Below are 21,543 nucleotides of genomic sequence, written 5' to 3'. Positions count from 1 at the left end.
CCTCTTTCACTTTCATCAAGAGGCTTTTGAGTTCCTCTTCACTTTCTGCCATAAGGGTGGTGTCATCTGCATATCTGAGGTTATTGATATTTCTCCCGGCAATCTTGATTCCAGCTTGTGCTTCTACCATCAGTGTTTCTCATGACGTACTCTGCATATAAGTTAAATAAGCAGGGTGACAATATACAGCCTTGACGTGTACTCCTTTTCCTATTTGGAACCAGTCTGTTGTTCCATGTCCAGTTCTAACTGTTGCTTCCTGACGTGGATACAGGTTTCTCAAGAGGCAGGTCAGGTGGTCTGGTATTCCCATCTCTTTCAGAATTTTCCAGTTTATTGTGATCCACACAGTCAAAGGCTTTGGCATAGTCAAGAAAGCAGAAATAGATGTTTTTCTGGAACTCTCTTGGTTTTTCCATGATCCAGTGGATGTTGGCAATTTCATCTCTGGTTCCTCTGCCTCTTCTAAAACCAGCTTGAACATCTGGAAGTTCACGGTTCATGTATTTTTGAAGCCTGGCTTGGAGAATTTTGAGCATTACTTTACTAGCATGTGAGATGAGTCAACTGTGCGGTAGTTTGAGCATCCTTTGGCATTGCCTTTCTTTGGGATTGGAATGAAAACTAACTTTTTCCAGTCTTGTGGCCACTGCTGAGTTTTCCAAATTTGCTGGCATATTGAGTGTAGCACTTTCACAGCATCATCTTTCAGGATTTGAAATAGCTCAACTGGAATTCCATCACCTCCACTAGCTTTGTTTGTAGTGATGCTTTCTAAGGCCCACTTGACTTCACATTCCAGCATGTCTGGCTCTAGGTCAGTGATCACACCATCGTGATTATCTGGGTCATGAAGCTCTTTTTTGTACAGTTCTTCTGTGTATTCTTGCCACCTCTTCTTAATATCTTCTGCTTCTGTTAGGTCCATACCATTTCTGTCCTTTATCGAGCCCATCTTTGCATGAAATGTTCCCTTGGTATTTCTAATTTTCTTGAAGAGATACCTAGTCTTTCCCATTCTGTTGTTTTCCTCTATTTCTTTGCATTGATAGCTGAGGAAGGCTTTCTTATCTCTTCTTGCTATTCTTTGGAACTCTGCATTCAGATGTTTATATCTTTCCTTTTCTCCTTTGCTTTTTGCTTCTCTTCTTTTCACAGCTATTTGTAAGGCCTCCCCAGACAGCCATTTTGCTTTTTTGCATTTCTTTTCCACGGGGATGGTCTTGATCCCTGTCTCCTGTACAATGTCACGAACCTCCATCCATAGTTCATCAGGCACTCTATGTATCAGATCTAGGCCCTTAAATCTATTTCTCACTTCCACTGTATCATCATAAGGGATTTGATTTAGGTCATACCCGAATGGTCTAGTGGTTTTCCCTACTTTCTTCAATTTAAGTCTGAATTTGGCAATAAGGAGTTCATGATCTGAGCCACAATCAGCCCCTGTTCTTGTTTTTGCTGACTGTATAGAGCTTCTCCATCTTTGGCTGCAAAGAATATAATCAATCTGATTTCGGTGTTGACCATCTGATGATGTCCATGTGTAGAGTCTTCTCTTGTGTTGTTGGAAGAGGGTATTTGCTATGACCAGTGCGTTCTCTTGGCCAAACTCTATTGGCCTTTGCCCTGCTTCATTCTATATTTCAAGGCCAAATTTGCCTGTCACTCCAGGTGTTTCTTGACTTCCTACTTTTGCATTCCAGTCCCCTATAATGAAAAGGACATCTTTCTTGGGTGTTAGTTTTAAAAGGTCTTGCAGGTCTTCATAGAACCATTCAACTTCAGCTTCTTCAGCTTTACTGGTTGGGGCATAGACTTGGATTACTGTGATATTGAATGGTTTGCCTTGGAAACGAACAGAGACCATTCTGTCGTTTTTGAGATTGCATCCAAGTACTGCATTTCGGACTCTTTTGTTGACCATGATGGCTACTCCATTTCTTCTGAGGGATTCCTGCCTGCAGTAGTAGATATAATGGTCATCTGAGTTAAATTCACCCATTTCATTTCATTTTAGTTCACTGATTCCTAGAATGTCGACATTCACTCTTGCCATCTCTTGTTTGACCACTTCCAATTTGCCTTGATTCATGGACCTGACATTCCATGTTCCTATGCAATATTGCTCTTTACAGCATCGGACCTTGCTTCTATCAACAGTCACATCCACTGCTGGGTATTGTTTTTGCTTTGGCTCCATCCCTTCATTCTTTCTGGAGTTATTTCTCCACTGAACTCCAGTAGCATATTGGAGCATAACCGTATGTATATAACTATAATATGTACATGAAAATTACAGATGTGCTGCTATAGGAGAATCACTTATTATTCTTTCTAAGTACTGTGTATGCCATGCACCAAACACACACCCCAATAAAACTGATCAAGATGGGAAGACAGAAGGTGCAAATCAACAGTACTAAGACTGAATTGGGGCACATAAATACAGATAGAGCAGATAAATACAGATACGCAGAGCTTAAAATGGTCAGAAAACATTAAAAACATCTTTAGGATCACAAATTGATAAATTCCTAGAAAAATGTAACTTAACAACAGTGGCTCAGGAAGAAAAAGTAAACCTGACTGGTTCTAAACTCTTTAAGGAAATTGAAACACAAATCAAAATTTTCCTTTGAGAGAATGTCAAGTCCAGGTGATTCTGCTGATAACTTTTACCAGACATTCACAGAAGAAATAATTCCAACTTTGCACAAACTCTTCTAACTGAGAGAGATGAAGTGAACATGCCTTAACTAATTTATTGAAACTGGAATCGATTTGTATAGTCATGAGAGCAAAACCAGACAAAAATGTACAAGAGGAGTATCCTTGGTATTCATACAGCTGGAAGAACGGAGGTGTAGTTACCACAGTCATTTCTCTCAAAGAACTTGGGTTTGAAGTGCCAGATTAAAGTTCTCTATGTGGGGCACTCTGTGAGCAAGTCAAACTAGACTAAACACGAAGGAGAAAAAGGAAATTTGACAGCCCCTGGATTAGAATAGTGTGTGGCCTACCAAATCACCAAAGGTTAGCCAAATCCTTGTGGAGAGACCATGAGTCCCTGACAAAAGTCTGTGAAAGGCAATGGAGAATAGATCAAGCCCTGAGCCTTTGGAGTGGGAGCACTGACTCCAAGACCCTAGACTACCAGAGAACTAACCCTAGGGAGTATCAAATAGTGAGAACTCACACAAAGGAAACCACTTGAATACAAGACCCACCATCACCCAACCACCAGTAGCACCCTGTGCAGGACACCTCACCTAAACAGCAAACAAAACAAAAATACAAACCCGTCATCAGCAGACATGATCACCACCTCACTCAGCCTTGCCCATCAGAGGAAAAGCAAGCAAACAAACAAAAACCCAGCACAAATCCCACCTGATACAAAGCTTACACAAACCACTGGACCAACCTTCAGTTCAGTTCAGTCACTCAGTCGTGTCTGACTCTTTGCAACCCCATGAATCGCAGCACGCCAGGCCTCCCTGTCCATCACCAGCTCCCAGAGTTCACCCAGACTCACGTCCATTGACTAACCTTAGGTGGGCAGAAACCAAAAGGAAGAAAGAATTCAACCTTGAAGCCTGAGAAAAGGAGACCTCAAACACAATAAGTTAAAAAAAATAATGAAAAGGAAGAGAAATACTACACAAATTAAGGAACAAACTAGAAACACAGAAGTCCAAATACATGAAGAGAAAATAGGCAAACTACCTGAAAAAGAATTCAGAATAATGATAGTAAAGATGATCAAAAACCTTGAAAACAAAATGGAGAAAATGCAAGAATCTGTTAACAAAGACCTAGAAGAATTAAAGAATAAACACAAACAACACAGTTGCTGAAATTAAAAATACTCTAGAAGGAATCAATAGCAGAATATCTGAAAGAGAAGAGCAAATCAGTTAGCTGGAAGATAAAATGATGGAAATAACTTCTGAAGAGCAGAATAAAGTAAAAAGAAGGAAAAGAACTGAGGATAATCTCAGAGACCTCTGGAACAATATCAAATGCACCAACATTCGAATTAAAGGGGTCCCAGAAGAAGAAGAGAAAAAGAAAGGGTATGAGAAAATTTTTGAAGAAATTATAGTTGAAAATTTCCCCAGCATGAAAAAGGAAATAGTCTGTCAAGTCCAAGAGGCTCAAAGAGTCCCATACAGGATAAACCCAAGGAGAAACATGCCAAGACACATACTAATCAAACTAACAAAGACCAAACACAAAGAAAGAATATTAAAAGCAGCAAGGGAGAAGCAACAAGTAACATACAAGGGAAACCCCATATGCTTAACAGCTGATCTTTCAGCAGAAACTCTGCAGGCCAGAAGGGAATGGTGGGATATATTTAAAGTACTGAAAGGGAAAAATCTACAACCAAGATTACTGTACCTGGCAAGGATCTCATTCAAAATTGATGGAGAAATAAAAAGCTTTCAGACAAGTGAAAGTTAAAAGAATTCAGTACCACCAAACCAGCTTTACAACAAATGTTAAAGGGACTTATATAGTCAAGAAATATAAGAGAAGAAAAAAGATCTACAAAATCAACCCCAAACAATTAAGACAATGGCAATAGGAACATATATATCAATAATTACTTTAATGTAAATGGATTAAATGCTCCAACCAAAAGACACAGACTGGCTGAATGGATAAAAAAACAAGACCCATATATATGCTGTCTATAAGAAACCCACATCAGACCTAAAGACACATACAGACTGAAAGTGAGAGGATGGAAAAATATATTCCATGCAAATGGGAAGCAAAAGAAACCTGGAGTAGTAATCCTCATATCAGACCAAATAGACCTTAAAATAAAGAAGATTACAAGAGATAAGGAAGGACACTACATAATGATCAAGGGGTCAATCCAAGAGGAAGACATAACAATTGTAAATATCTATGCACCCAACATAGGAGCACCTCAATACATATGACAAACACTAACAGACATAAAAGGAGAAATTGACAGTAACACAATAATAGTAGGAGACTTTAACACCCTACTCACACCATGGACAGATCATTAAAACAGAAAATTAATAAGGAAACACAAGTCTTAAATGATACATTAGATGAGATGAATCTTATTGATATCTTCAGGACATTGCATCCAAATGCAGAAGAATACACCTTCTTCTCAAGTGCACATGGAACATTCTCCAGGATAGACCACATCTTGGGTCACAAATCAAACCTCAGTAAATTTAAGAAAATTTAAATCATATCAAGCATCTTCTCCAACCACAACACTATGAGACTAGATATCAATTACAAGAAAAAAACTGTAAGAAACACAACACATGGAGATTAAACAACACATTTCTAAATAACCAGCAGGTTACTGAAGAAATCAAAAGGGAAATCAAAAAATTTCTTAAAACAAATGACAGTTGAAAACATGACAACTCAAAACCTATGGGATGCAGCAAAAGCAGTTCTAAGAGGGAAGCAATACAATCCTACCTCAAGAAACAAGAAAAACATTAAATAGACAACATAACTTTACACCTAAAACAACTGGAAACAGAAGAACAAAAAAAAGCCCAAAATTAGTAGAAGGAAAGAAATCATAAAAATTCAAGCAGAAATAATGAAAAAGAAATGAAAGAAACAATAGTAAAGATTAATAAAACAACAACTGGTTCTTCGAGAAGATAAACAAAATTAAGAAACCTTTAGCCAGACTCATCAAGGAAAAAAGAGAGAAGAATCGAGTCAACAAAATTAGAAATGAAAAAGAAGAGGTTACAACAGACAATGCAGAAATACAAAGGATTATAAGAAACCATTATGAACAACTGTATGGCAAAAAATGGACAACCTGGAAGAAATGGACAGGTTCTTAGAAAAGTTCAACCTTCCAAGACTGAACCAGGAAGAAACAGAAATTATGAACAACCAAATTACAAGCACTGAAATTGAAGCTGTGATCAAAAATCTCCCAAAAAACAAAAGCCCAGGATCAGATGGCTTCACAGGAGAATTCTATCAAATATTTAGAGAAGAGCTGATGCCTATTCTTCTAAAACTCTTTCAAAAAAATTTCAGAGGAAGGAGTACTTCTAAACTCATTCTACAAGGCCACCATCACCCTGATACCAAAACCAGAAACAAAGACAACACAAAAAAAGAAAACTACAGGCCATTGTCACTGATGAACATAGATGCAAAAATCCTCAACAAAAGTCTAGCAAACAGAATTCAGCAACACATCAAAAAGCTCATACACCATGATCAAGTTGGGTTTATTCCAACAATGCAAGAATTCATCAATATACACAAATCAATCAACATGATACACCATAATAACAAACTGAAAGATAAAAACTATATGATAATCTCAATAGATGCAGAAAAAAACTTTTGACAAAATTCAGTACCCATTTATGATTAAAACTCTTCAAAAAATGGGCATATAAGGAGCCTACCTCAACACAGTAAAAGTCATATATGATAAGCCTACAGCAAACATTATTCTCAATGGTGAGAAACTGAAAGCTTTCCCCCTAAGATCAGGAATAAGACAAGAGTGTCCATTTTCACCATTATTATTCAACATAGTTCTGGAAGTCCTAGCTACAGCAATCAGAGAAGAAAAAGAAATATAAGGAATCCAGATGAGAAAAGAAGAAGTAAAGCTCTCACTGTTTGCAAATGATATGATACTGTACATGGAAAGCCCTAAAGATAGTATCTGAAAATTACTAGAGGTACTCAGTGAATTTAGCAAAATTGCAGGATACAAAATCAATACACAGAAATCACTTTCATTTCTATATACTAACAATGAAAAATCAGAAAGAGAAATTAAGGAATCAATCCCATTCACCATTGCAACAAAAAGAATTAAATATCTAGGAGTAAACTTACCTGAGGAGACAAAAGAACTGTACACAGAAAATTATGACACTGATGAAAGAAATCAAATATGACATAAATAGAGAGACATAAACATGAAAAGATATTTCATGTTCCTGGGTAGGAAGAATCAATATTGTGAAAATGACTATACTACCAATCTACAGATTCAATGTGATCCCCATCAAATTTCCAGTGGCGTTTTTCACAGAACTAGAACAAAAAAATTTCACAATTCATATGGAAACACAAAAGACCCCAAATAACCAGTCTTGAGAAAGAAGAATGGAGCTGGAGAAATCAACCTTCCTGACTTCAGATTATACTACAAAGCTACAGTCATCAAGACAGTATGGTATTGGCACAAAAACAGAAATATAGACCAATGGAACAAGATAGAAAACCCAGAAATAAACCCGTGTACCTATGGGTACCTTATTTTTGACAAAGGAGGCAAGAATATACAATGGGGCAAAGACAGCCTCTTCAATAAATAGTGCTGGGAAAACTGGACAGCTACATGTAAAAGAGTGAAATTAGAACACTTCCCAACACCATACACAAAGATAAACTCAAAATGGATTAAAGACCTAAATGTAAGACCAGAAACTATAAAACTCTTAGAGGAAAACATAGGTGAACACCGGATGACATAAATTAAAGCAAGATCCTCTATGACCCACTTCCTAGAGTAATGGAAATAAAAACAAAAGTAAACAAGTGGGACCTGATTAAACTTAAAAGCTTTTGCACAGCAAAGGAAACTATAAGCAAGGTGAAAAGACAATCCTCAGAATGGGACAAAATAGCAGCAAATGAAATAACTGACAAAGGATTAATTTCCAAAATATACAAATAGCTCATACAACTTAATGCCAGAAAAACAAACAACCCAATCAAAAAGTGAGAAAAAGACCTAAATAGACATTTCTCCAAAGAAAGCATACAGATAGCTAACAAACACATGAAAAGATGCTCAACATCACTCATTACTAGAGAAATGCAGATCAAAACTACAATGAGATATCACCTCACACCAGTCAGAATATGTACGTGAAGTTGCTCAGTCATGTCTGACTCTTTGCGACCCCATGGACTGTAGCCTACCAGGCTCCTCTGTCCATGGGATTTTCCAGGCAATAGTACTGGAGTGGATTGCCATTTCCTTCTCCAAAGGATCTTCCCAACCCAGGGATCGAACCTGGGTCTCCCACATCGTAGACAGATGCTTTACTGTCTAAGCCACCAGGGAAGTCCATCATCAAAAAGTCTACAGACAATAAATGCTGGAGAGGGTGTGGAGAAAAGGGAACACTCTTGCACTGTTGGTGGGAATATAATTGATACAGCCACTATGGAAGACGGTATGGAGATTCCTTAAAAAACTAGGAATAAAACCACCATATGACCCAGCAATCCCACTCCTGGGCATATACCCTGAGGAAACTAAAATTGGAAAATACACATGTATCCCATTGTTCATTGCAGCACTGTTTATAATGGCTGGAACATGGAATCAACATAGATATCCATCAACAGGTGAATGGATAGAGAAGTTGTACATATACACAATGGAATATTACTCAGCCATAAAAAGAAATGCATTTGAGTTGGTTCTGATGAGGTGGATAAACCCAGAACCTATTACACAGAGTGAAGTGAGTCAGAAAGAGAAAGATAAATATTGTATTCTAATGCATATATATATGGAATCTAGAAAAATGGTACTGAATAATTTATTTACAGGGGAGAAATGGAGAAAGAGACATAGAGAATAGACTTATGGACACGGGGAGAGGTGAGGAAAGGGTGAGATATATGGAAAGAGTAACATGGAAACTTACATTACCATATGTAAAATAGGTAGCCAATGGGAATTTGCTGTTTGGCTCAGGAAACTCAAACAGGAGCTCTGTATCAACCTAGAGGGGTGGGATGGGGTGGCATATGGGAGGGAGGTTTAAAAGGGAGGGGATATATGTGTACCTATGGCTGATTCATGTTGAGGTTTGACAGCAAACAACAAAGTTCTGTAAAGCAATTATTCTTCAATAAAAAATTTGATTAATAAAAAAGTTAGTTACAATCTAAGAATACACTACCAAAATCATCATGTAAACAAATTTAAATATGGTTTAAAAAAATAGGAGGGAAAAGAAAAAAAATGGTACAAGAAAGGAGAACTTCTAACCAATTTCACTCATTAATATAGCTGTTAAAAGCAAGTATTAGCAAATAGATTCAAGGATTATATGAGAAAGATAGTTTATTCTGGAAAATCTATTATAATTTTTCCCATCAGTTGCTTAAAGGGAAAAAATGATGTGATTGCCCCAAATCAATGAAGAAAAGCAAGTTATAAAATTTAATATTCATCTATAATTTAAAAAAAACCCTTAAACTGAAAAGAATATCCTTAATTGAATGAAGATAATTTATTTAAAACAAACAAGCAAAACTACAACAAAACTCAAACAATGGTGAAGCATTAAAAATATTCTTTTTAAAATTAGGAACAACTCAAAGACACCAAGTCTAGTCAGTGCAATAAGACAATAAAGGAAAGAAACATAGAATTGAAAAGGCAGAAGTAAAGCAGAAACCATTCTGGATAAACAACAAAGTCCTGTATAGCACAGGGAACAATATTCAATATCCTGTACAAATCATGATGGAAAAGAGTATAAAAATAATATATATTTGTGCAACTTGGTCACTTTTCTGTATAGCAGAAATTAAACACAATAGTTTAGATCAACTTACTTCAATCAGATTTTAAAAAGAAAAAAGAAATCATTGTAGATGCATTTGACTGTCTTCTTAGAAAATCCTAAGGAATATACAGATACATTATTAAAGGATTTTAGAAATGTGCCTACTTAATCAAAACCCAAAGATCATTCCTACAATGGTGCCACACCACCAACAACAGTGAAAACCAGGTAATAAAACAATATCATTTGCAGTAGTACTTGGGAATAGACATAATAAAAATGAGCAAGACTTTTGTAGAGAATGTTATAAAATTTGCCTAGCAGATATTAAAGACTTAAACAAATGGAGAATTATAGCATGCTTTTGAAGACATAACCTCCCTTTTTTTATCCCCCAGCTTTATTGAGCTTTATAATTGACATATAATGTTGAGTAACTATAACGTGTTGATTTGATACACATATATATTGCAATTTGGTGGTTACCACCACAGTGTTAGCTAACTTCTCCATCATGTCATATAATTGCTTTTTCTTTTTTGTGGTGAGCACATTTAAGATCTAGTCTCTTAGCAAATTTCAAGTATATAGTCAACATTGTTATCTGTCATTGCAATGCTGTACATTAGATGGCCAGATCTTATTTATCTTCTAACTGAAAGTTTGTACTTTTGAACCAACATCTTCCCCACTCCTCCAATCCCTGGTAGTCATCATTCTACTCTCTGTTTCCACAAGTTTGGTTTTTTAAGATTCCACATAGAAGTGATATCATACCATATTTGTCTTCTTCTGTCTGACTTATTTCCATAACCTGTTAAACATACCAATTCTTCCCTAAGCAACCTATAGATTTAATGTTATTCCAATGAAAATTTCAACAAAGTGTTTGATTTGGTGGGATTTAGCAAACTGAACATTTTGCTGGTTGTAAAATAGTACATACAATAAGATTTCATTTTGTAAAAGGAAAACATGCACATTCACTGCAGGCATAAGTGGTCTGGAAAAATTTTGGGTGGAGGGAGTATTTATTTTCTATCACTGTGTATCTAGCAGTGTAAAACAGCACCTATTTATTAACTTAAGGTTCTGTAAGTCAGAAGTCTGCCATGGTGTGGCTGAGTTTCCTGCACAGGATATCACAAGGCTAAAATCAAGATACGGACTGGGTTTAGTTCTTGTTTGGAAGCTCAGCAGGAACATCTGCTTACAGACATAATCTGTTTCTTGTTGGCAATTTTTTTTCCAGCTCCTTGGGGTTGTAGGACTGAGGTGCTACTTCCTTGCTGTCAACTGTGAGCTGTTCTCAATACTTACAAGCTGCGTACATCCCTTGCCATGGAACCCACTCCATCTTCAAACCAGCAATGGTGCAGTGAACCCTCCATGCTTCAAATCTCTGACTCCCTTTTTTGTGACCAGTCAGAGAAAACCCTGCTTTTAAAGAGCTCATGTGATTAGATCAGGCCTACCCAAATATTTTCCCTATTTTGAGGCCAACTAGTTTGGTGCCTTAATTACATCTGCAAATCCTCTCCCTGGCAGTGCCCAGTATTTGATTGAATAGCTGCAAGAAGGTGTGTATGTACCAGGGACCTGGAATTTAGGTGGGAGATTGCATTTTAGAATTCTGCCAGTCACAGTGAGATTGCAAATATGCATATATGTGTGTATTTATATATTTTATAATTGTTTGACATTGACTTGTTGAATTTCAAATTCTTTATTAGGCATAATATTTGTTTTATGTCCTTGGTATACAACCTTACCAATAAATCATTTTTAAATAATAAAGGTGTTGAACATTATCAAATGCTTTCTCTGTGTCTATTAAAATGGTAGTATTATTTTCTCCACTAAACCAGAATTATAGTGAATTACATTGGTGGGTTTTCTGATATTAAACTATCCTTTTGTTTATGGAACACAGTGTTTTATTACTTAAATGTTTTAAAAATTAAATAAAATTTAAACAGGGGGCAGGGTCCTTGTTTCTCCTAAAGGAATAGACATAACAGTATCTTTGAGTTCTTCAGTAGGAACTAAGGCCCCCATCCAGGTGGAGGATGGTAACTTCAGGCTGAGCACAAGATTCCTGAAGCACCGCCCTGTTACCTCACCACTAAACAATCAGGGGAAAGTCCACATATAGAGGAAGATGCAAAGATTCTGACCCTCTCCCCAAATGATTCTCCCTTTAAAAAGTTCATGTTTGAGCAGAATCTTCAGAGTTGGTTTTTGGACACAAGTCTACCTTCTCCCCATGTTATTTTTCTAAATAAAGGAAAATTTCCAGGAGCTTCCCTGGTGGCTCAGATGGTAAAGAATCTGCCTGCAATTCAAGAGACCTGGGTTTGATCCCTGGACTGGGAAGGTCCCCTGGAGAAGGGAATGGCTACCCACTTGAGTGTTCTTGCTTAGAGAATTCCATGGACAGAGGAGCCTGGCAGGTTACAGTCTATGGGATCACAAAGAGTCCGACACGACTGAGCAACTGTCACTTCCTTACCAAACAATACTTGCCTCTCAAATATTGACTTTTAAGCCACAAGCAGCCAAGCCTGAGTTTGGTAATGGTACGTGCCTCACCGCAGGAAGTTCTGTTTGACCTGTTTGTTACCACATTCCTCTCCACAAGATCGTAACTTGTGTACAAATAAATCCATTTGAGTCAGCCATCAGGCTCTGAGTCCAGGCTTCACCTGTTACATTCCTGTTGGGCACCTCCATCACTTCTCACACCCTTCTTGCAAAGACTGGGCTATTCCTTTCAAAGAAACTTTGATGTAACAGAAGATGATACTAGGGAACTTAAAACTGGATGCCAGATATATTGACTTGGAAATTGTGAGGCCCAAGTCTTGAGATTTGGGTGCTCTAGAGTGTTTTGGCAGAAAAGGCAATGGCACCCCACTCCAGTACTCTTGCCTGGCAAATCCCATGGACGGAGGAGCCTGGTAGGCTGCAGTCCATGGGGTCATGAAGAGTCGGACACGACTGAATGACTTCACTTTCACTTTTCACTTTCATGCATTGGAGAAGGAAATGGCAACCCACTCCAGTGTTCTTGCCTGGAGAATCCCAGGGACGGGGGAGCCTGATGGGCTGCTGACTGTGGGGTCGCACAGAGTTGGACACGACTGGAGCGACTTAGCAGCAGCAACAGCAGCAGAGTGTTCTGGTGTCAATAACACTTTCTTTAACTCTCCAACACCAACTGGGAGCCCTGCAATTCAATTCAGTTCAGATACTAACTGCCTGAAGTTAATGCAGACCCCACAACTTAAGGGCTCAGTGTTACAGGACGGCTCCCACGTTAGAAGCCAGGTGCAAGTCCTGGGCCACCTGTACTTCTGACCAACTGGCCCCACAGTTGCAGGAGAGAAAGTGGGGCATGAGAAGTCAGTCATGTCTCAGGGCTTAGGCTAGTCCTGGGATTGGCTGCTGAATGTGGGTTCTTGGTTTTGAATTCTTGGAAAGAATTCAAGAGTAAGCCATAGTAAAGTGAAAGAAGGTTTATTCAGGGAGATGCAAACTCCACAGACAGAGTGTGGGCCATCTCAGAAGGTGAGAGACACCAGGGTACAGTGTTGTCAGTTTTTATAGGAGTGGGTAATTTCACAGGCTAATGAGTAGGAGGATTATTCCAACTGTTTTGGAAAAGGGATTGGGATTCCAAAGAATTAGGCCACCACCCACTGTTTGGCCTTTTATGGTTGGCCTGTCATGGTGCCTGTGGGTGTGTTATTTAGCTTGCTGATATATGACAATGGGCACATACTGAGCATATGTAAGCATATGTATGCTTAGCATATGAGGCTAAGTTGTGTCTGACTCTTTGCCACCCCACGCCAGGTAGTTGACTCAGGCACCATCTTGGACCAATGTATGTGTTCAGTCACTAAATCAGGTCTGACTCTTTGCCATCCCATGGACTGCAGCACATCAGGCCTCCCTGTCCTTCACCATCTCCCAGAGTTTGCTCAAATTCATGTCCATTGAGTTGGTGATGCCATCCATCTCATCCTCTGTTGCCCTTTTTCTCCTGCCCTCAATTTTCCCAGCATCAGGGTCTTTTCCAATGAGTCGGCTCTTCGCATCAGCTGGCCAAAGTATTGGAGCTTCAGTTTCAGCATCAGGCCTTCAGTGAATATTCAGGGTTGATTTCCTTTAGGATTGACTGGTTTAATCTTGGACCTAGTTAGTTCTAACCAGTTTATGTCATGTTCTCAACAGCAGCATCATTTTTCTTAAGATTGTACCCTGTCCCCTTCCTGTCTCACCACCACTCCCTCCTAAATTTTGATTACTTGCTAGAACCCAAGAAGGCACTTTTCCTATGCTTATCAGTTTATTATGAGAGACACAACTCAGGAATGCTGAATGGCAGAGATGCCCAAGGCAAGATCTGAGGGAATGGGGAGTGAGGGGTGGCTGCTGGGAGCTGCTACTGCCCTCTCTGTGCACACAACTCTCACAGTTTTCCCCCGTATTCACCATCTCACCATCAAAACTTGTTGTTCAAGAGTTTTTATAGAGTTTAATCTTCACCTCCCTCCCTTCCCCACTATAGACACACCATTTGGTCCTCTGGTGACCAGCTCCATTAGAGGCAATCTAGGGCCCCCACCCAGAGTCACCTTTTTAACAAAAACTCAAGTGTGATCAAAAGGAGCTCACATCTTTTGTTAATGAATGGCAAAAGACACTCTCATGGCTCAGGGAAGTACAAGGGTTTTAGGAACTCTGTGCCAGAAACAGGGGGCAAAGACCAAATATATTTCATATTGCTGTAGGAAGGGGGACCCCTTCCAGAGCCCAAGAGTGGGCTCTTGTCTAACACTCAGAAATGAATTGTCCAAGGGGAAACACATGCTGACAAAGCAAAAGACTTTATTAGAAAAGGGTGCCCGCATGGAGAACAGTAGGGTAAGGGAATCCAGGAGAGTTGCTTGCCAAGTGGCTCACAGTCTCTGGTTTTTTGGTGATGGGATTAGTTTCCGGGCTGTCTTTGGCCAATCATTCTGACTCACGGTGCTTCCTGGTGGTGCACACATTGCAGGGATTGAAGTGTCTCCTGCTTTGGCAGGCAAATTCTTTATCACTGAGCCACCAAGGAAGTCCTTATTTAGTTTTCAATATTTAAAATTTGGAGACTTCGGCTTTCTCTTAAAACATGAGGAGGGACCATGAGACTAGTGCATTGGCACCAGTTGTCTGGAGGTAAACAGAGCTGTCTTTGGAGGCAGACCTGCCCTCTCCAGTTGATCATGGTCCCCTCCCCATCCCGTAGCCTTCCTGACCCCAGGAGACTAATACCATCTACACCTGGGTTTTCTATTTGAATAACTCTGGGTTCATCAAGTGTTCCTGAAACAGAGGAGCAGCTAAGGGAAAGATGAGTTCAAGCTCCCACTTTTGGCAACACAGCTAGTCTCAAAATACCTTTGGAGTCCCTTTACCATAATAGTCAATTTAAAGATTTTTTTCCCTCATGTGTGCCGTCAGGGAGGGGGCCAGTGGAAGTCCTAGGAATCCCTTTTGGAACACAGGCCACCACATTTCCCCTGGTATACATGTCAATGACAGACTGGTAGTATAAATACTTATAATATGTAGGTAACATTCTGTCTTCATACCATCACTGTGTTTTCATTTTGTAAGTTCCATGTTTAGGGCGTTGGGTGTTTCTAACTTAGCAGGTGGCACCGGTGGCAAAAAATATTTCTCCATCATGTAGACTGTTTCTGAGCTCTTCCCATTGCCACTTGGGGTAACATGTACTTCCACACTTCTTTTGTGAGTGTTCTGCTCGAGACTTTTGGCTGTTGAATTCCTTTGTTAATAGCTGTAAAAATATCATGGTGGAAATTTTCAACATCACTAAAGAGCTCATGGCAATAGGGAAAAAAAAAAAAAGGTGCCTTTTTCATGGATGTTTCAGAGTGGACTAAAAGGAAAAAAAAAAAAAAATACAAATTCGAATTCCTCAGAGAACTGACTGTGTTGAAATGTTTACAGAAGGTCAAGGAGTTCTTTCCCCTGGCCCTGAGTGGAGACGTGAAGCTGCGGCCGCGGTGACGCGAGGCCGGCCTTTCCTTCCAGCCTTGTTTATTCTGGAAATAACTCTGGAAAAGGCCTCATATGGTTCCCCAGAGACCTGGAGGTGGGCCTGTGTCAGTTCATGACAAACCCTAACAAACCGTTCCTCTGAATCGTTGAGCAAAATGTACAAAAAAGATCTTTCTTAGAACTTCCAGACAGACCTAAGGGACTAGAAACAAACTTGAAAGTGTAAGGAAGTCAGAGGACGGAGCTAGACCGAAAAAACACACTTAACCCAACTTTACAACTGCGTTAGACAGTGGAATTTTACACAGTCACTGAAATCCAAGGGTTTGAAGTGGATTTTGAAATGCTTATTTTCATCCATTTCTAGCTCCGTAATGAAGTCATTCCTTGAGGACCGGGCCAGCTGTCCCTTCTCTGCGGATCTCTGTCTTTTGAGACTCTCCTCCCTCCACCCCCACTTGGCAGCTTGTCTTTTACACCCGGTGCCTGCCCCGGGCCTGGTAGGAGGGCAGCACCCTTGGCTGTTGGATAAACAGAACTTTACATCCAATGGAACTCTCAAGAATGATGAAGGGATGGATGGTCATGAACAAGTCTGTCCCCAGGAGAGCCTAATACATGCTATTGATCATTAATATGATTTCTTGCTATAAAATCCTTAAATTTTTTTAAATTGAAGTATGGTTGACTTACAATATTGTGTTAGTTTCAGGTGTATAGCAAAGTGATTCAGTTATACATATATACCTATTCTTTATCAGATTCTTTCCCATGATAAGTTATAGTTGTTGTTCAGTTGCCAACTCGTGTCTGACTCTGCAGCTCTGTGGACTACAGCACACCAGGCTTCCTGTCCTTCACCATCTCCCAGAGTTTGCTCAAACTCATGTACGTTGCGTCAGTGATGCTATCCAACCATCTCATCCTCTGCCACCCCTTCTCCTTTTGCTTCAATCTTTCCCAGCATCAGGGTCTTTTCCAATGAGTTGGCTCCTCACATCAGGTGGCCAAAGTATTGGAACTTCAGCTTCAGCATCAGTCCTTCCAGTGAATACTCAGGGTTGATTTCCTTTAGGATTGACTGGTTTGATCTCCTTGCTGTCTAAGGGACTCTCAAGAGTCTTCTCTACCTCCATAAGTTAATGTTATTATATAATGTTAGTATAAGACATTGAATATAGTTCCCTGTGCTATATAGTAGGTCTTTGTTGTTTATCTATTATATATATAGTAGTGTATATATATTAATCCCAAACTCCTAATTTACCCCTCCTTCCTCTTTCCCCTTTGGTAACCAAGATAATTTTCTATGTCTGTGGAAAAAACCTAAGTGTCCATCAATGGATGAATGAATAAAGAAGATGTGGTATATATATAATGGAATATTACTTGGGCATAAACAAGAATGAAATAATGCCATTGGCAGCAATATGGATGGGTTTAGAGATAAGCATATGAAATGAAGTAAGTCAAGACAGAGAAAGACAATATCATATATTACTTATTTGTGGAGTCTAAAAACTGATACAAATGAACTTATTATTTAAAATCATTTTAACTCAAAGGCACTCTGGCTCATAAAGCACTTGTAAGAGTGGGACTGATCCTCCAGGAGTCGCTGAGGTCACTGTGGGCGCCTGCTGCTTTCATTCCTCTCCTTTTCTCTCATTATTTTGATCGTCATATATTACTTATTTGTGGAGTCTAAAAACTGATACAAATGAACTTATTATTTAAAATCATTTTAATTCAAAGGCACTCTGACTCATGAAGCACTTATAACAGTGGGACTGGTCCTCCAGGAGTCGCTGAGGTCACTGTGGACACCTGCTGCTTTCGTTCCTCTCCTTTTCTCTCATTATTTTGATCAGTCTCTGTCGTCTTCCCACCTTCTTCTCTCTCAGAGCCAGGTCTCAAGACTTGGTGTAGGGTTAGGTGGGCTTCTCAGGTGGCACTAGTGGTAAAGAATGTGCCTGCCAATGCAGGAAACACAGGAGACATGGGTTCGATCTCTGGGTGGGGAAGATCCCCAGGCATAGGAAATTGCAGCCTGCTCCAGTATTTTTGCCTGGGAAATCCCATGGACAGTGGAGCCTGGGAGGCTACAGTCCATGGGGTTGAAAAGGAGTTGGACACAACTGAGAGGCTGAGCACCCATGCATGTAGGGGTAGGTGACCCAAAGTACGTCAACCTTACTTCTTCCTCAAGATTTTCCAAGCTGGGTGGGTCTGAGAGGGAAAATCAATTTTCCTCCATGCTTTTGGAGTTACTAGGATGTGGGACTGGAAGCTGCTGGCAACCACAGCTCCTGCTACATGTAGAGAGAGGATCAGTAGAGAGACAAGATTTAAGCAGCTTCAAAGCCAGGCGGTCTGACTGATGGCTCGGTAGGTGAGAGTGAGGGGACATTCAGGGGGCATCAGAAGCCATGGATCCTGTCTGCCTCTAAAGATAAACTCCATTCTTGCCTTCTGCATTGTTCTTACCTCAGGCTGCCCAGACATCCTCTTACTAAGCTAGTTTGAATTCAGTTTGCATCACTGACAATGGGAAGAGTCTTGAAAGTACCACTAGGAAAGGCATAGTGGACTCCCCGTTGTCATCTGAAAATGCAGGCCAAACTTCAATGTTCATTAAAAAAATTATTTCAAACTTGAAAGTGCACATTTTGGTCTATGTGAGGATTTGTCCATTTTAGGGTTTTGGTGGCTTTAAAACTTTTTGTTGGTTCTCTTCTCACTTTTTTTTAACATTCAGTTTCTTTCCCAAACACAAAATACTTTCTGAAAGTGCTGGAACAACACAACCATGACGAAATGAGCATTTGAGTATTTACTGTACCAGGCGACTGAGCGACTTCACTTTCACTTTTCACTTTTATGCATTGGAGAAGGAAATGGCAACCCACTCCAGTGTTCTTGCCTGGAGAATCCCAGGGACTGGGGAGCCTGGTGGGCTGCCGTCTACGGAGTCGGACATGACTGAAGCGACTTAGCAGCAGCAGCAGCAGCAGGTGCCACTCTATTTGTATTAACACTTTTCACCCTCATGAAAGCCTATGAAACATAGTGTCACTTCCCCCATTTAACAGATGAGGCACAGAATGATTAAGCAGTTAACCCTGGGATCACTCAGCTAAGTTAGTGGCAGAGAGAAGGCTTGCACACAAATTTGTAAGTTCAGAGGTAGAGCTCTTTTTGTATTGAAAACCATTGATTTTGTTCAGTTATGATGATCGTATTTAAAACTGAATTATAAATTTCTAAGTTTTGGAAATAATTTTGTGCTGTTTTTCAAGGCAATGAAAAAGCTACAAATGTCCTTCAGTTCAGTTTAGTTCAGTTGCTCAGTCGTGTCTGACTCTTTGTGACCCCATGAATCGCAGCACGCCAGGCCTCCCTGTCCATCACCAACTCCTGGAGTTTACCCAAACTCATGTCCATCGAGTCGGTGATGCCATCCAGCCATCTCATCCTCTGTCGTCCCCTTCTCCTCCTGCCCCCAATCCCTCCCAGCCTCAGGGTCTTTTCCAATGAGTCAACTCTTCGCATGAGGTGGCCAAAGTACTGGAGTTTCAGCTTTAGCATCATTCCTTCCAAAGAAATCCCAGGGCTGATCTCCTTCAGAATGGACTGGTTGGATCTCCTTGCAGTCCAAGGGACTCTCAAGAGTTTTCTTTAAAGGTATTCAACTCTATAACTTGAACTCACACATTTAAAAAAATATATGCATTTATTTATTTGGCTGCTCTTTGTCTTAGTTGCGGCATGTGGGATCTCTAGTTGCAACATGTGAACTCTTAATTGCGGCATGTGGGATCTAGTTCCCCTACCAGGGATCAAGCCTGGGCTCCCTGCACTAGGAACTCAGAGTCTTAGCCACCAGACCACCAGGGAAGTCCCTGAACTGGTGTATTAAGAGACTCTAGCCCACAGAGGTTTTCCTCTGCTTTTCTGTGGTAGAGGTACATTCCCACTTCTGTACCAGCTGGACCATCCTATGGATGGATCTTCATGTAAGTACTGACTTCACCAAAAAACCAAACTGGTAGCAGTCTGATCGTGAGGAATGAGTCTGAAATGGGAGAGGGGAATGTTGGAAGTCCCCAGGTCTCCTTTCAATTCTTCACAGCATTGTATCACCACCCCTCATGCATTTGGTGAGTAAGGAACCTCATCTCTCTGGCCAGCTTTTCATCCTGCAATGGCATACAATGGATGAATAGAAATGGTTAAAATGATCAGCCCCATTTGCTAATGTCCCAGAAGCACATCGAAAGCAGGAAAAGTTCAACCAAGGTTCATCCCTCTGTCATTCCAGTGAAACATTTCACACAGTTGCTGGGGAATTAGGTTGAAACCCATAGTTGTCATCCGGGGACTTTGGTGAAGTGTTCATTTCTTACCTGTTACCATTTCCTTTTTGAGCAACTGCGAAAACAGTGATCTCCTTAAGTCTCGAGCAGAAGGGAAGAGGGGACTCAAACACCCTTGACCCTCTCATTTCCTGTGAGATTGTGAAACAAAAAAGGTAAACATTTAAGGGGATGTGGTAACTGGGAACAATTGTCCCCATTGTGGAAGGAATACTGGTTTCTTTTTTACACAAACTCTTCCTAGTGGAAAGGCTGAACCGAAGAAGTCAGCTCTGCCACGGGCCCTAGAGGTTGCCCGGATTCACAGGGAGAAAATCCAGGGAGATTTGCTTTGTGGGAAGTGTGTAGACTTTGAAGGGGTTGGGCTACAGCGTCCTTGGGTCACATAAAACAGTTGTCTTTAAAGAAAGTCCTTCCGAGTGCTTCAGGCCTGGCATCCTTCTACGAGGATCCGCATCACTCAACAAGCTCATTACTGACAGTCTGAAACTTGGGTGACCGTGCTGTAATCCGAAACCCCTTGCTCAGAAGCCCTTGGCAGCTCTCTGACTTTCTTCCTTTTTAGATTTCCCTACTGAGAGCCCTTCACAGAACAAGGTCATGGTGATCTATGGCAGTGGCTCACGCCAGGCCTCTCCAGGCCTCCTTGGCCAAGACACAAGAGTCTTTTTGCAAAATCTCAGGATGGTTCCGTGATGGAGGGCAAAGGGCTCCAGCAGAACCAATTCAGCAGTGTCCCTTGGTCTTTATTTTTTAATTATTTGACTGAAAGAATTCCATAGGGACTTCCCTGGTGGTCCAGTGGTTAAGACTCCTCATTTCCAATGCACAGGACATGGGTTTGATCCCTGGTCTGGGAATTAAGATCTGACATGCTGTGTGGCATGGTACCCCTGTCCCCCAAAATAAATAAAAGTAAAAAAAAAAAAAAGACTTCCTTGGTGGCTTAGAGAATCTGAGTTAAAGAATCTGCCTGCAACTGCAGGAGAACTGAGTTCAATTCTTGGGTCAGAACTGAGTTCTGGAGAAAGGAGTGGTTACTCACTCCAGTATTATTGCCTGGAGAACCCCATGGACAGAGGAGTCTAGTGGGCTATAATCCATGGGGTCACAAAGAGTCAGACACGACTGAGTGACTACACACTTAACTTCAAAAAAGAAAAAAAGAGTTCCATAACTACAGGGAAAGACTTCTTTGGGGTCAGGGTGAACTATTTTTTTGTTCATTCAGCAAATTCTTACTCAGGAATTACTGTGTGTGTGTGTGCATGTGCGTGTGTGTGTGTGTGTGTGTGTTTCTGCCCCAGGTTCTACCATTTTATCTTTGACTTTGGTTCTTGACACAGAGCTCCTAAAAACCCTTGTAATTTTCTGAGTGAGAGAAGCACCTTTTGTTCTTAAGAGGTAGCTCCTGGATGGCTCCAGGATAGGGATCAGTCACCAGAAGACCAAGCCATGATTAGAAGCTTGGCACCTTCAGCGTCGCCTCCCATTCT

Source organism: Bos indicus x Bos taurus, chromosome 16, assembly GCF_003369695.1.
Source record: "Bos indicus x Bos taurus breed Angus x Brahman F1 hybrid chromosome 16, Bos_hybrid_MaternalHap_v2.0, whole genome shotgun sequence".
Taxonomy (NCBI): Eukaryota; Metazoa; Chordata; class Mammalia; order Artiodactyla; family Bovidae; genus Bos; species Bos indicus x Bos taurus.
Note: the sequence above shows the minus strand (reverse complement) of the source record.